Source organism: Sorex araneus, chromosome 6 (genome assembly GCF_027595985.1).
Source record: "Sorex araneus isolate mSorAra2 chromosome 6, mSorAra2.pri, whole genome shotgun sequence".
NCBI lineage: Eukaryota > Metazoa > Chordata > Mammalia > Eulipotyphla > Soricidae > Sorex > Sorex araneus.
Genome location: NC_073307.1, coordinates 89,578,332 through 89,595,274, shown reverse-complemented (window position 1 = coordinate 89,595,274; position 16,943 = coordinate 89,578,332). Strand labels below are relative to the sequence as shown.

Below are 16,943 nucleotides of genomic sequence, written 5' to 3'. Positions count from 1 at the left end.
AATTTAGGCATACAGTATAGCAGCACTGATCCCACCACCATGGCACATATCCTTCCGTCCTCCACCAATATTCCCAGGTTCCCTCCCATTCCCCTCTCCCCACCCCTAAAGTGCCCTCTTGTCAGGCACCTTTCTTTTTTTTTTTTGTTAAAAGCTTATAAGATTTTTTTAAACTATTTTTTTCCTCAAGTATCTGGTCTGGAAAAGAAAAACAACAGAATCTGGTCTGGGTGATGGGATTGCCAAGAAAGAAAATTTTTTTTTTTTTTTTTTTTGCTTTTTGGGTCACACCCAGTGATGCTCAGGGGTTACTCCTGGCTTTGCCCTCAGGAATTACTCCTGGCGGTGCTTGGAGGACCATATGGGATGCCGGGGATCGAACCCGGGTCGGCCGCGTGCAAGGCAAACGCCCTACCCGCTGTGCTATCGCTCCGGCCCCAAAAGAAAAAATTTTTGGATACGCAACTAAAAATAAAACCACAAGTTTTTTTTTAATTTGTATTTTTTCAAAATAATTAACTTTACTGTGGAATACACATAATGTTTTCTCTTTAATAAATATATATTAGTGCGTGACTTTATTTGATTTCTTTTTTTTAGTTTTCTTTTTTTAATTAAGTCACCATGTGGAAAGTTACGGTTTCCAAGTTTCCAGGCTTATCTTGGTTATACACTGCTCGAACACCCAATCCCTTCACCAGTGCCCATATTTTTTTTAAATATTATGTTGTGCCAGGTTAATATTTAGTTAATCAAGATTTATTGCCTTCTATATTCACTGTCATCCCGTTGCTCATCATTTGTTCGAGCGGGCACAAGTAACGTCTATCATTGAGAGACTTATTGTTACTATTTTTGGCATATCCAATACGCACAGTTAGCTTGCTAGGCTCTGCTGCACCTTCTACATTACATCCATTTAATCTGGTATGCTCCTCTTGGTTTATCAGTGTTATAGAGTTCGAGGAGTTGCACACTGGCAAATGCTTCCGGATCCAAAATTTTTGATGGGGTAATACAGCTGGAGTTAAATTTTAATTGGGTGGCAACTTTGGGGCATGTGTGTGTGAGACTGTCTGGGCTTCTGGAAGTATAGGGAGTTGGGGGGAGGTAGCCCATCCCCAACTCTGTGAAAGCCTGGAGATTTCAGTCACAAAATCTGCGTACCTGAGTTTTATTTCTTTTTCCTTTTTTTTTTTTAAATAAATTGAATCACCGTGAGACACGATTACAAAGCTTTCATTTTGAGTGTTATTCATACGATGATCGGGCCACACATCCCTCCACCAGTGCACATTTTCTACCACCAGTGTCCCCAGTATCCACACCCCCATCCGAACCCTTCCCCTGCCTTTATGGCAGGCAATTTCCGCATACTCTCTCTCTACATTTTTCATCCCTGAGCTTTTCTCATGGATTCATTTCTGGGTGAGGCTCATCCCGAGCAGTGGCGTCTGGCCATGAGCATGGTGGCGATTGTGGCGACTGTGGAGAGTGCTGCTGGGGCTCTATTTGAGAGGGCGCTCGGCTCACCCAGTCTTTCCTGGGGTGCCCTCGATGACTTAGCCTCACTTGGAATCTAGAAGCATCAAATCAAAGATGATTTAAAAAAGTCTCATATTCAAAAGCAGTACATAAAAAAACCCACTCTATTGATATGAGCAAGATAAAATTTTTGATCACTAAAGGAGCCCATGGAATCAGGGCACAGGCATGGAGAGAGAGAAAGAGGCAGGTGTGCAGGGAGGGTCTGTGACACAATGGGATGGGGCAGTTCTGGGGGGTGGCAGCCCCATTTTCAGGTGAAATGCCAGCAGCAGATGGTTGGGCCATGTGTGAGGAGTGCGGAAACAATGATTTGTGTGTCTCTGACCTGACCTCCATAACGCTGTATGGCAGCCACTGCTTCACTGTCTCTTTTCAAAGACAGTTTGAGAAACATACCTGCCCTGTTCTCCTTTTCCAGGTTCTGGCACCCAGGTGAACCCAATAATGGCGATGAACACTGTGTAGTGTTAAATTTTCATCACCAATGGGGCTGGAATGATGCCCTTTGTGATGATCTTCAGCATTCAGTTTGTGAGATGTTGAAGATCTACTTATGAATGGAACATTCTCCATGATCCTGTGGTAGAGTTGTCCTTGGTCATTACAGAGACAGCTAATCTGCTTTTGTACATGTATTAAAAGGGATCAACAAAGAAGCTTTCAGCAGTCTACCACTTATGATGAATCAGTGTACCTATTTCTTCATTTATTCGTTCATAAAAGTCAACAATTACTGAATATTTTCCAGTGAATTCCAATATTGGAGAATCTTCTCATCGACAATTAGAGGGAACCCGAGTCTCTTAATTTATGTATAATATCTCAGGGGTCAGCTGTGATACAGTATGTGGCTTCCTATCTTCAATGCTCTCCTTATGGAATGATCAACAACAAAATAATCCCAAGTGTTGATTTTTGTTTTTCTGAGCTAGATAGGCCATTCTTTTCTTTTTTTGGGGTCACACCCGGCAATGCACAGGAGTTACTCCTGGCTCTACACTCAGAAACCACTCCTGGTGGAACTCAGGGGACCATATTGGATTCTGGGAATTGAACCCGGGTCGGCTGTGTGCAAGGCAAATGCCCTACCCGCTGTGCTATCGCTCCAGCTCCAAATAGGTCATTCTTAACTGAAATCACATTATCTAATATTTGAAATATAATGCACGTTAATGGAAGAATAACTTTAGCTGTGACCCAGTAGATTCTATATGTAATCATATTTTTGGGTGATTAACAGAATAGTATTCCTCAGGTATTTTGATATTATTTTAGTCCTAATTTAGAGTATGCTACTTTTAACTATCAGTTATGAAGACAGATAAAATGAAAATCTTTTCTGGGGTGGAATAGGGGCTTCTGGCATTGGTTGGCCTCACCGTGAGGGCCCTAGAACAGGCAGGAAAAGCCAAGGAGGACTTTTAAAACCCAAACACTTTCTACTCCCAAGGCAACAGAAACCAGGCCCTTTTTTAAAAAAAATATTTATTTTATTGAATCACCATGTGGAAAGTTACAAAGCTTTCAGGCTTATGTCTCAGTTATACAATGCTCAAACACCCGTCCCTTCACCAGTGCCCATATTTCACCACCAAAACCCCAGTATACCTCCTACCCACACCCACCCCCTGCCTGTGTAGCTAATAAATTTCACTTCACTTTATCTTTACCTTGAATACATTCCATATTTCAACACAAAACTCACTATTGTTGTTGGAGTTTCCCCCAAAAAAACAGACCCGCTGACAAGGAAGCATTTGATAATTCGTTTTCCATTGCTGAGAATGAAGAGATATGAAGTCTCTTTGAGATTTCTGTATTTTTGTAACTACATCCAGGGAGAATTATGTTAGAAATTGCATCATTTCCCTTCTTGGGGCAGCATGGGGCTATGGCTTAGTTCACAGTCTAGAGACATTGCTGCAAGCAGCTGCTGGTACCCAAAGTAGTCTAGCTGGCCTCTGGATTGTGGTCGATCAACATCAGAGTGGCTGCACAAACGTGTGGCCACCTGGGTTGCATCTTGGCGGAGAGCCCAGGTCTTTTTTTTTCGGATGGTGGATATCAAGTTTTTTAATAGTACCTTTCTTTTTCCTTCACTTATTTTATGAAAGCAGTGTGATTTACAAAGTTACGCATAGTTGAGCTTTAGACATCCAGTATTATAGCAGCCATCCCACCACCAGTGCCAGCTTCTCTCTTTCCTCCACCAATGTGTCCAGGTTCCCTCCCAAACCCTCTCCCCACCCCTCAGTCAGCCCTCTTGTCAGGCACTTTGGCAAGTTTGGTTGTTGCAGTCTTGATTTCAGTTTGGTTAACCCCGTGGTTTGGATATTGGGCTCTATCATTCCTTACCACCACCTTTGTATCTTAATCCCCCGATCTGTCTCTTTCTCTCTCTCCCCTCCAGTCTTTCACCTCCCTGTGCACTGGGTCTAACGCTGATCTGAGCATCCCTCCTTTAAAACATTGCATTTACATGTGGTATTTAGAATAATCAGATGAAGAACATTTATATTTTAATTGTCTCTCTCCTCCAGATCACCTGGTAAGAACCAGGACCTCAGGCTGTGGCCCAGGCACAGAAAGCTCTAGAGCTCTTTTGAGAACCTGTGTTTGTTACCAAGGCACTCTGGGTAACAGTGTCTTGGGTGGGAAAAGGTGCAAACACTAGTGGGATGCATTTTACCTGACCTTCTGTTATCTGTAGGGGGCCCTGATGTGAAGAAGCATGGGATGCAGCTGTAGCTTTGTAGGTGGGTTATGAGTCCTCTCCTCCGGCTGGGGAAGAGGGTGATCTTTGATTCTGGGAGTGTTGCTATCTCAGACTCAGTCACCATATGGTCCGATCAAACCTTACAATATTTATAGTAAAACCTATAATGTATTGCCTATTGTGATCATTGTAATTGATCATGGTGAATGTCATTCTCACTGTGGTTATCCTGTGGGCCTCTTGAGGTCATGTGTTTGAGGCAAACAAGTAATTATGCTTGTTATCCTGTTTTTCAATTCATCTACAGACTTGTCCCTTAGCTTCAATGTCATGGAGGGTTCTGTCTACATATTCCTCCATGTACCTTATAGATTCATGTCTTGATATTGAGGTCTTTAATCTTTAAGGATAAAACAGCACTGACCATGCAAGTGGAAGCAAACATAAGCAAATGGGACTTCATCAAACTAAGAAGTTTTTGCCCTTCAAAAGAAAGAGTGATCAAAATACAGAAAGAGCCCACAGAAGAGAGAGTATATTTACCCAATACCCCTCTGATAAGGAATTAATATCCAGGATATACAAGACAGTAGTAGAATTGTACAAGAAAAAAATCTCCAACCCCATCAAAAAATGGGGAGAAGAAATGAACAGAAGTTTCCTCAAAAAAGGAAATACAAATGTTCCAAAGGCACATGAAAAAATGCTCCACCTCGCTAGTCAAATCAAAACAATAGTGAGATATCATCTCACACCACAGAGACTGGCACACATGTAAAAGAACAAAAGCAACCAGTGCTGGCCTGGATGTGGGGAGAAAGGGATGCTCTTTCACTGTTGGTTGGAAGGCCGACTGGTCCAGCCTTTCTGGAAAACAATATGGACAGTCTTTCAAACACTAGAAATTGAACTTTCATATGACCTGCAATACCGCTTCTAGGAATATATCCCGAGGATGCAAACAAGCACAGTAGAGATGATATCTGTACCTTTATGTTCATTGCAGCACTGTTCACAATAGCAAAAATTTGGAAACAACCAAAGTTCCACCCGAGACTTGTGGTGGAATCAAGAAAAAAAAAACATCCGGGAGTAATTTCTTTGTGGAAATGGAGAGCGAGCATGAATGGCAGTGAAATAGAGATAGTGATATTCGTCAATCCTACAACTTTCTTTGCTCTACCTTGCTTTTTATGAATGTGATTTTCATTTTCTCTAGAGCCACTCTAAAAGTCCATTCATATAACTGACTGTGAACTTTGTGTTTAAAGCGATATTTAAGTGAAGAAGCATCTGTTGAATTTCAATCGAACTTAAAAAATAAAGTTATAGTTCTTTTTATTTATTCTTAAAATTTTACTTTTTGGACTTTTGGGGTCACACCCATAGATGCTTAGGGGTTACTCCTGGTTCTGCACTCAGGAATTATTCCTGAGATGGCCAGGGCACTATATGGGATAACTGGGATCCAACCTGAGCCAGCCATGTGCCAGGCAAAAAGCCCTACCTGATGTATTTGTACTCTGTCTCTAACAGTTTTTTTTAAATACAAGTTAGAAATCTTTTATTCCTAGGTAAAATGGGGGAAAATTGCATTTTTAAAATCCTACTTTACTATTCATAGTAATAAAATGTCCTTAGGGTTCTTTTGTATGTGTCAAATGAAAGATTCCTCATTATTCTAGCTACATATGACAATGATGTTTTTTGAAAACATTTATTTTATTAAAATAATGAAAAATTCAATCACTGTGAGATAAACCCTTACAAAGCTGTTCATGATTGGGTTTCAGTCATATAATGTTCCAACACCCATCCCGCCACCAGTGTACGCTTCCCAGCCAATACTTGTTTTTATCACTAAATTTGGGGGTGGCTACTTATTCTGTAAAAAAGAACTCAAATCCACTTAAGTAGATTCTTACCACGGTTCTACCCAAAGGAAAACTATTTAAACAACCACTATCTCAGATACTATCGATAACAATTTAAATGAAAGTATACTCGTGGTACCACAGTGAATAAAATACCAAATCTTTTATTTTAATTGATCACATTTACTTACATTTTTTTACATAGCAGATACTCTATGGTAGATTTGTTTAATGTTAAGTAGCACACCTCCAGGAGGGCGAGCAGGGGGTCCCACCTGGGACAGGCCTGTGGACCCCAAGCGTTGTCAGGGCAGTGGGGGACACCCCACTGGCCGCTGCACCCCGTCTCCACCAGTGCCCAAGCCATGCCCGTGCCACTGTGGGGAATATGTGTTGCTCAAAAAAGAAAAGCTTCCTCTTTGCTTTTCCTTCCCGTAAATTCTATTTTGTTTCCAAGTTCCTATTTTTGTGGCAGGTTTTCTTCTTATTCTAAGGTCCTTGATTTTTGCTGTGTTTGTCCTGGGGATCAAACCTCTGGCTGAGAGTTTTAGCTCTCAGGAGATTCCTCTGGGCAGTGTGATTGGTGGGACCTCGGTGGTCCTGCAGCGCTGCTTTCAGTTGCTCTCAGAGTGATGGGGAGGCTGGTGTGAAGAGAGCAGAGCGTCTCTCCTCAATATGACGACAGAGAGCAAGTGCGGTGAAATGAGATTCGTAAACAAACCCCAGTCCTTGGCTGCCCCAGCACAGGCTCCTGCAGGTAAGAAACGTTTTCTGCGAGTTCATAATGAGATGAATGATGGGAACGGAAGAGTGTCAGATAAGCATAGGTGACATCAGTTGCAATTTTTTTTCTATTGGCTGTAGTTGGGAAATGCGTTAGTAGCTTGAGTTGTTTAATACGAAGCAGGAAGAGGTGTGACTCCGCCAAATGTGAGGTGTGAGGAACTAATCCTCACCCACGCACCCAGTCATGCAAAAAGGGAGTGCTGTTAAATTCAGCGTTGTTCTGCCTTGTGGGGTTGAATGAGTTTACAGTCAGGAGATCTGTGTTCCACTCTTGTAACCATCAGCCCAGTGCAGAACCACTGATGAATGAATGAATGGGTTCCATTCCTTGATTAGTTAGAGAGGAAGAGTTTTGCAGGACCGTGTGTGTTTATTTATAGTTGTAGACTCAGGGATAACAAAGGACCACCACATGTTAAATTCAGGAAAGTCTTACAAAAACAGTTCATTACATTTCAAGGGAAATATCTCTGTCATCATAATATTGTTTTTTTTGGGGAAAGGAAGACATCAAGGGGCCACACCTGACAATGCTCAGGAGTTACTCTTGTCTCTGTATTTAGGAATTACGTCTGGTGGGACTTAACTCCTGTACTATTTTTCTGGCCTCACCCAAAAAATTTATTTAATACTAATACCCACGATAGATTAAATATAGTTTGGGGGAGTAGAGCAAGATATTTGAGTCGCATGTAATATATGTTACACATAGAGGAAAACAGAAAGAAAAAAACATATGGTGTAGAAGAAGCTAAGAAACACTATATATGTATGTGATTATGATTGCTCAGTTTTCCAAAAACTTGTGGAAATATGAAGAATTCTCAGGAAAATTTCTTCTTCCTCTAACAAAAACTGCATATAAAACTTTAGTATACATTGAAGTGCTCATTATAGAAAAAAAGGCACACAGAATTTGAATTATATTATTATCATCTAGAGATACTAGTAATTTTAATGGATATAACTATGGATGTAAGCAAATGTAAGCCTTTCTTTTGTAATATTGAAATCATATTATATATTACTGAGGGTGCCCCTCCTTACTTGGGAATATATCATAACATTGAGAAAATTAATTTATTTTTTGCTTGAGGGCCACACCCGAGCTACTCAGGGGCTCCTCCTGGGTCCGTGAGGGGAGCCTCTCCTCTTGATGTTTAGGAGATCATGTGTTGCCAGGGAGGTAACATGGGTCTCCAGCATGCAAGGCATACACTCAGCCTTTTGTGTTATTTTTCCAGCCAAATTGTTTCTTTTATCGAAGTAATATTGCTTTATAACAGGTTTAAAACTTGTCCACTGCAGAATGTAATGTGGGTGTGAGTTGCCAGGAAGACCTCAGCTTCATTATGTGATTGCTTTTGAATTAATTTGGGGTCATTACAATTTCAAAGACATCTTACTACTGCTAATTTTTTTCCATGAAGATCGTATTATTTATGTGACCTCAGCTGAGTTGCAACATACAGTTTAAAGAAGATAGGGTTTGTGACGTTCCATAGGCTTGCAGTCTATAGCATTACAACTCAGCATCTGCTAGAACCACTTTGAAAAATCTAGTTTCCTTCTTCCACCATATAGTTGACACTTTGATTCACTTGATTCACACTTGACACTTGATCACGCTCCCTTTTTTCTGCTATCCTCTGGTCACTACCATTTTTTCTTCCTGTCTAAGAGAACACGATTGTTTTATTCTGGGGCCTCCCTAGCAATGCTCAGGGACTCAGAGAAATATTCCTAGTGATACTTTGTCAAGTGTCCAAATAGTCCAGTGCTCAGTCCTTAGACCATTGTGTTGCTAGGCAGCGTGTGTCAGATCCTCACACTTAGAGAATCACATGGGGTCTAGCACACGCCTTCATGCTTTATCTCTTGTCCCAAGAAAAGGATAATTCTTTTGTTTTTCTTTTTGGGTGATGCCTGATGATGCTCAGGGCTTACACCTGGCTCATGCACTCAGGAATTACTCCTGGTGCTGCTCAGTGGACCATATGGGTTGTTCGGGGATTGAACCCGGGTCAGCCGTGTGCAAGGCAAATGCCCTCCCTCCTGTACTATCGCTCCAGCTCCCGAAAAGGATAATTCTTAACATAATTTATTAATCAAACGGACCTAACCATACCTTAATGTCTCGATAACGGTTGATTCTAAAGACTTAGCAGCTCTGGCATTATATAAGGATTGACAAAATTTTGGGGAAAAATAAATTTAGATAATTAGTAGCCTATAAAGCCTATAAAATAGTTCTATGCAAATAGAAAAAGAATAATGAAGAAAAACGGCAGGTAGGAGAATCTTTCTGGCGGTGGAATGGCAATATATCTTCGGTGGTGCGTATGATCAAACATATACATATGCAAATGTGAAGAAAATTCCCTGAAATTCCACAATATTTTATTTATTTATTTATTTATTTTGCTTTTTGAGTCACACCCGGCAATGCACAGGGGTCATTCCTGGCTCATGCACTCAGGAATTACCCCTAGCGGTGCTCAGGGGACCATATGGGATTCTGGGATTCGAACCCAGGTCGGCCACGTGCAAGGCAAACGCCCTTCCCACTGTGCTGTCGCTCCAGCCCCTCCATAATATTTTAAATCTGAAAAATAAAAAATAGCTGCCATGTGTTAAAAAGTAGGTAATCAAATAATATATGGTGATCCAGTCATTGTGTAAAATGTTGCAGAATTAAAATATTAGATATTTTAATAAGAAATAATTGAATCATATTTAAATATATAAACAAAACATAAGAACCATAATTAATATATGGGTTTGTCTTGCATGCGTCAAACCCAGATTCGATTCCTCTGTCCCTCTAGGAGAGCCTGGCAAGCTACTGAGAGTATCCCCCCCACGCGGCAGAGCCTGGCAAGCTACCAGTGGTATATTCCATAAGCCAAAAACAGTAACAAGTCTCACAATGGAGACGTTACTGGTGCCCACTTGAGCAAATCTGATGAACAACAGGACAGCAGTACTACAGTGCTACAGTGCTATTTAATTATATAGTTATAACATCATATTTAAATATATTACAATTAAGTAACATATGAATATTTAATATATGAATATTTAATGGGCTGGAGTGATAGCACAGCAGGTAGGTGTTTGCCTTGCATGCCACTGATCCGGGTTCAATTCCTTCGTCCCTTTGGAGAGCCCAAGGAGCTACTGAATGCATTCCGCCTGCACGGCAGAGCCTGGCAAGCTCCCCATGGCATATTTGATATGCCAAAAACAGTAACAACAAGTTGCACCATGGAGATGTTACTGGTGCCCGCTTGAGCAAATTGATGAACAATGGGAAGACAGTGATACAGTGCTATGGATATTTAATATTAAAATGTTTTAAGATCAAAGTATTCAAAGTAGGAATCCTTAATTGAGGAACTTATGGTCTTATGTGTTTTCCTAAGTTTCTACAATGAATTCTATTATTTCCTTTTCTTTTAAGTGTCATATCATTTGTATTAATCACAGGAAAGGGAAAAGAGGAGGGACTGGCCTGACTGTATCACTGATGAACTTAATTTGATTTCTCTTGCAGCTTTAGAAGAGAAGATTCGGCCTTCCCAAAGAAACACTGGTTGCCTCAGACTACTTCTTGCCTGTTTGCTGATTCTTCTGCTGCTGAAAATCTCATTTTTAATTGTCTTTGTCAGTAAGTAACTAATTGAATTTGCATAGAATATCTTCTTTACCTGAAGAGATAGCATCCTTTTGACACTCGCATTTTAATAATGGATTTCACCAGCAAGCTGAAGTCTTCTTTAGGCTGAACATAACCAATCGGCATCCATTGGAAACTTGGTACTTTGAGTTTAGTTACTCTTTTGTCTTTTTGCCTTATGGGTCACACCTGGCGATGGACAGGGGTCACTCCTGGCTCTGCACTCAGGAATTACCCCTGGCCGTGCTCAGGGAACCATATTGGATGCTGGGAATCGAACCTGGGTTGGCTGCGTGCAAGGCAAACGCCCTACCCACTGTACTATTGCTCCAGCCCCAAGTTTAGCCACTCTTCCATGAAATAGTCTTACTGCATGGTGCTCGTGGCTATTGACTCAGAGCTTGGGGTTTCCCCAGTAGATGCTGAGAATGGAGCCAAGAGCACTTCTATTGGAAGCATGCAGTCAGCACTTTGACCTAGGGGGAAGAGATAAATTGTTAAAAAATAATTATCTTTTTAAATTTATAAAACAGTTTACACTTAGTGGTTAAAATATCAAACATCTGTTTCTGTGATTTGGCAGTTTTAACCAATCAACTGGGAGATTCTTTGATTTGACTGAAAGCATTCTCACATAAACAGTCAGGTAGCAGTTGGGGACAAGTTTGTGTTTGAAGAAGAGCATGTCAGTTGGCAATTTGGTCACACTTATTACATAATTCCCTAGACTAGCCTGAGTTTATCACACAAGGTGACTTTTAGGTTTCTAAAAGTGAAAGTCAGAGAAATTTCTTGGAACCACAGCGCAGAATTGATAAGAATTGCTCTATGCATTCTGACGGCTAAGGAAGTTTTAAGATCATCCCAGTTTTCCTGTCCTCTCCTGCCTCCCCAATGTTGGGGTGTGAGGGGCTGCACCCAGGTCCTCATACATGCAACAAAAACACTCTATATTGATAACAAAATCCTTCAGACAAACTAAAGGAAATCTTAGAGTCATCTCAAGTTGAAGTGATGTAGTATTAGACTCCACTTGTTGAGGAGTAATATTGAACATGAGTGTGGCTACAGAAAAGGTGGACACTTTTGGACTTTTTTTTTCTTTTTGGGTCACACTGGCAATGCACAGGGGTCACTCCTGGTTCTGCACTCAGGAATTACTCCTGGCAGTGCTCAGGGGACCCTATGGGAAGCTGGGAATCGAATCTGGGTCGGCCACGTGCATGGCAAATGCCCTACCTGCTTTGCTATCACTCTAGCCCCTGGACATTCTTGAATTTATCAGTTATTGAGATTGAGAGTTACAGTAGAATTTAAAAAATGGAGGAGATATGGTGATCAAATTCAACATATAGAAATACGCATTTGATAGTTTTATTTGAACATGACAGAGACAAAGTTGAAAACAAAATATAGAATACCAATACATTATTCATTTGCAAAACAGTTAGAACTTGCCCTAAGGTTTATGGTAGTAAAGAGGAGGATAATGGAAGGTAGTGATGATACCATCCCTTGAATAATGGTACCACATGATATTATTTGAATAACAATGAAAAGGTAGAATTAAAGAGGTAGAGACTTGATGAATACTGAGGTCTAAAGATAAGGTATTTAAAGAACTCAGGAGTGGCTCAGGTATTTTCAACTGATGAACTCAAAATGGAGACATTCACAGAGGTGTATGCTATAGGAAGGGTAGCAGGTTTTTGCGTGAAGATGGTTAAGTTTGGGTCCATTGAATTTCAGAACCTCAAGAGGATATGTCTGGTGGGAGACATTGTTTGGATTTTGAAAAAGTGGATTTTTGAATTATTATTACATGTTGCATATGTAACAGTTGTTACTCATGCTATCATTTGGGGAAAGGGTATCCAATGAGAGGGAGGATAAGAAATGTTACAATTGAAAGAAGGATGAATATAAAGGAACTTAAAAGTAATTAAAGAAGCATGAGCAATAAATGTGAGGAATATTTGATTTTTTAAATGATGCAAGAAGACTATTGAGATTAAGAAGCATCAGAAAGGGGGTGGAGGGAGGGGGGTGAGAAAAGGGAACCTGGGGACACTGGTGCTGGGAAATGTACACTGGTGGAGGGGTGGGTGTTGGAACACCGTATGACTGAAATCTAGTCATGAACAGCTTTGTAAGGATGTATCTCACAGTGATTCCATAAAAAAGTTTAAAACAGAAACAAGTTAACATAAAGAAAGGTGAGGCAGAACCAGGAAACAATGGGGTCCCACGAATGAAGTGAAGAGAACTGAGTTCAAGAATTGCAAGACGCGCTTTCCGACCAGATGAGACCCGGAGCAGCCGCACACGAAGGGCTCCTTTGCTCCTAAAATACCATGATCCTGGAGGCCTACTAACTACCTTCGGTCCCCAGAGGCCTCTTACAGAAATGCCTCTAGACTGTGAAGTGAGCTGAGACCCCATGCCACCCCGGGAGGGGAACGGTTTTTCTCTCTCGGCTTTTCCTTTCTGTGGTGGTGGCGGCAGCGGCGGTGGCCACGCGGCTACTTACAGAGCCCACTAACCGGAGGTACGAGCTTGCAGTGATGCCACTTCTGGCAGAAATTTCTCTGGACTTAATTACTAAAATACCAGAAATCCAAAACCGTGTGGCTTCGACAGTGACCTCATACACTCTTTTTTTTTATTATTTTTTTATTTTTAATTTAATCTTAATTTTAATTTTTTAGTGAAACGTCATGAGATTACAGACTTACACAGTTTCATGATTACATTTCGGTCCTACAATGGCCGAGTACCCATCCCTCCACCAATGTCCATTCTCCACCACCAATGTATTTTTTAAGATAGATATAAAGATAACAGTGTATATCACATAGTTTAAATGCAGAGATAAGGACTTACAATATAGTGGGGGAAAGGACTGCTAAAGTGATGATGAAGTTTAAATTATGTGGTCTTTCAAAAAGACCGTAAGTATTTCTTTTTTTTTTTTTCAACATAAGTATTTTATTTTATTTTATTTATTTTTTTTTAATTTTTATTAAATCACCATGTGGAAAGTTACAAAGTTCTCAGGTTTATATGTCAGTTATACAATATTCAAACACCCATCCCTTCACCAGTGCCCAAATTCCACCACCAGAAACCCCAGTTTACCCCCCGCCCCCACCCCCTACCCCCTACTGTATAACTAATGAATTTCACTTCATTTTTTCTTTACCTTGATTACATTCCATAATTCAACACAAAACTCACTATAGTTGACATAACTCTCTCTCTTTTTTTTTCTCTTTTTCCTTTTCCATTTTTTTTTTTAATTTTTCCCCCTCATCCCCCTTCCTGCGCCTCATAGTATGGTGTACTCCACACCACGTTGGCCAGCGTGGGGCTTTTGCTTAGCTCATAGTCCAGAGGTGGCTGTTACATTAAGAACCTTCAATATTTCAACAAAAACTTACTGTTATTATTTGGAGTTTCCCCCCCAAGTCTGACCTGTTCAAATGGAACCCTTTCACATTGATGACAATTATAAATGTTAAGTCGCGCGGACGCTGCTGCGTCCGCGCGGTTTTGGATTTCTGTATAAAGTCCTGGGAAAATTCTGCCAGAAATTACATATTTCCTCCGTTAGCCGGCGTGGGGCAAAGGCTTAATTCACAGTCTCCATCCATGGGTGCAGGCACTTGCTGGAACCCCAATTCCTAAAGCTGTCTCTGGTTCCCGCTTGTTCCACATCCACCGACTCTGCAGGGGCATGGGCGCCCGGGCCGAAAACCCGGCCGGCCGGAGCCGAGCACGGGCCCGACTAGGGCTGGCTCTGTCCTCATACACTCTTCATTCTCAGCAATGGAAAACAAAGGATCAAATGGTGCCTTTTCAGCAGTTCGATTGTTGGGGGAAAATTCCAAATAATAATAGTGAGTTTTCTGTTGAAATATTGAATGTAATCAAAGCATATAGAGAGTAAAGTGAAGACCATTAGCCACACTGTTGGGGGTGGGGGTGGGATGGGAGGTATACTGGGGTTCTTGGTGGTGGAACATATGCACTGGTGAAGGGATAGGAGTTTGATCATTGTATGGCTGAGACTTAAACCTGAACGCTTTGTAACTTTTTTCATGGTGATTTGATTAAAAAAACAAACAATTAAAAAAAAAAGAATTGCAAGAGGTCAAGAATTGCAAGAGGTCAAGAAGAGAACCTTTTTTAAAAAATTGAATCACTGTGAGATACAGTTAGAAAACTTTCATATTTGAGTTTCAGTCTTACAAAGATCAAACACTCATCCCTCCCTAGTGCACATTTTCCACCACCAATGTCCCCAGTATATCCCCACCATTCCAACCTTCCCTCTGTCTCTATGGCAGACAATTTCCTCCATACTCTCTCTCTCTATTTTCGGGCATTATGGTTTGCAATATAGATATTGAGAGGCTATCACTTTTGGTCCTTTTCTACTTTCAGCACACATCTCCCATCATGATCGATCCCTCCAAACATCAATGAACTTGGTGGCCCCAAGAAGAGAACCTTAATTAAAAAATTTTTTTAAATTTATTTATTTTTGCTTTTTGGGTCACACCTAGCAATGCCCAGGGGTTACTCCTGGCTCTGCCCTCAGGAATTACCTTTGGCGGTGCTCAGGGGACCCTATGGGATGCTGGGAATCGAATCCGGTTCAGCTGCGTGCTACACAGACACCCTACCCGCTGTGGTATTGCTTCACCCCCAAGAAGAGAGACTTAAGAAGTGTCCCAAGCATGTGGTTGGAACATTACAAGAGTAGAGTGTGAAGTGGAAGGCAGCATTGTGGGTCAGGGAGATAGAGGGAGGTGAGGAAGAAAAAGACAAATTTCACCATTTACAGGGGCAGATAGGTCTATCTCTAAATTGTGAGGGATCACGTGTGCAGGTGTACAGAGGCATGACAGCTAGGAATGATGAAAGTGAAAAGAATAAAGAAACAAGTGCACTTCCCTCCTAGTTAGATTTTAAAAAAATTGTCTATAGGTCACCTAGATCTCTGATCTGATGGTTTTCTTCCCCAAAGACATGATTTTACGTATTCAGATAGAAATGTTTAACTATTTCTCACCTCTTCTTCCTTCTCCAAGGCTTAGCACTTGCACGTCTTCACCCACTTATAGTTGAACGTGAGGATGGATAATTGCCCTTAGGTCCACATTACAAGAATTGTCATAACATCCTTTATCCCATTTGAAAAGTGTCTGCAGTTTCAACATCTGTAGGATTAGAATGTGTTGACTGCTTGGCAATGAGATATTTTTGTCATGGTTAGTATCTTTCTTTCTTTCTTTCTTTCTTTCTTTCTTTCTTTCTTTCTTTCTTTCTTTCTTTCTTTCTTTCTTTCTTTCTTTCTTTCTTTCTTTCTTTCTTTCTTTCTTTCTTTCTTTCTTTCTTTCTTTCTTTCTTGTGTTAGTGGGTTTCATTCAAGAAAGTAACAGTAAAAGAAAAGGCCTTAACAGTATGAGGAAAATGAATGGTGTTATTTTTTTTCTAGCTCTCTTTCAAATCCGTTTTAAATGTGTTCCAGAAGAAACGTTAACCCAAAAAGTGACACACACTTTATTGGAATGTAAGAAAGAAAACTTGGCCGTGGAAGGTAAGAGCTAATAGCCCATAATGAGTTGCTGAATATAAGGGTAAATATCAAAAATCAATAGTTCCAGTAAGGTTCATGAGTCAAGCATACTTAAGTGCTGTTTCAAAATAGTTTAAAGTGTACATATATATATATACATATATATATGTATATATATACATATATATATCAGGATTAAATTATTTTGTGAGCATATCTTTGATTATTCTGTGAATATGTGATTGCATAGTTTTTGGTTTCTTTTCTTTTTTGCCACACCTACTCAGGACTTAACCCTGGTTAAGAAACTTAACCCTGGTTCTTCATTGAGGGATCACTGCTGGTGGCTCTGAGTATGTTATGGGGTGTCAGGGGTGACACCAAGGTCAGCCATATGGAAGGCAAGTGCCCTGCCCACTGTACTATCACTCCATTGGATTTCTTCAGTCTTCGTTTCTTATGTTCACTCTTATTTCCCTCCCACATCTGTTAAAACTGTGTTCCTCAAGAGAGAGCTAATACAGTTGTGTTTTAAGAAAGCACAAATCTTTCATGCGTATGAATGGTTTCCTAGAGAATACACAACATGCTTATTGGATAGAGTTGACGCTGTAATATTCTGTTTTGTTTCAGTTTCCTCCACTTTTGAAGGTACCAGAATGGCAATACAATATTATTTTAGGTTGCAATGACACAACAAACTGAGCACCTTAAAAAATAGATATTTACTTTCCTCTAGACCCAGAGGCTGGAGGG

The 16,943-nt window shown here is 40.6% G+C and overlaps 1 protein-coding gene across 1 annotated transcript in view; it reads left to right on the top strand.

Annotated features, from left to right (window-relative positions):
• LOC129405897 (basic proline-rich protein-like) overlaps positions 1–16,943 on the top strand; it is a gene marked incomplete at its 3' end in the record, with an annotated part of 105,119 nt that overhangs the window by 69,850 nt on the left and 18,326 nt on the right. The gene's annotated exons all lie outside the window — the stretch shown is intronic.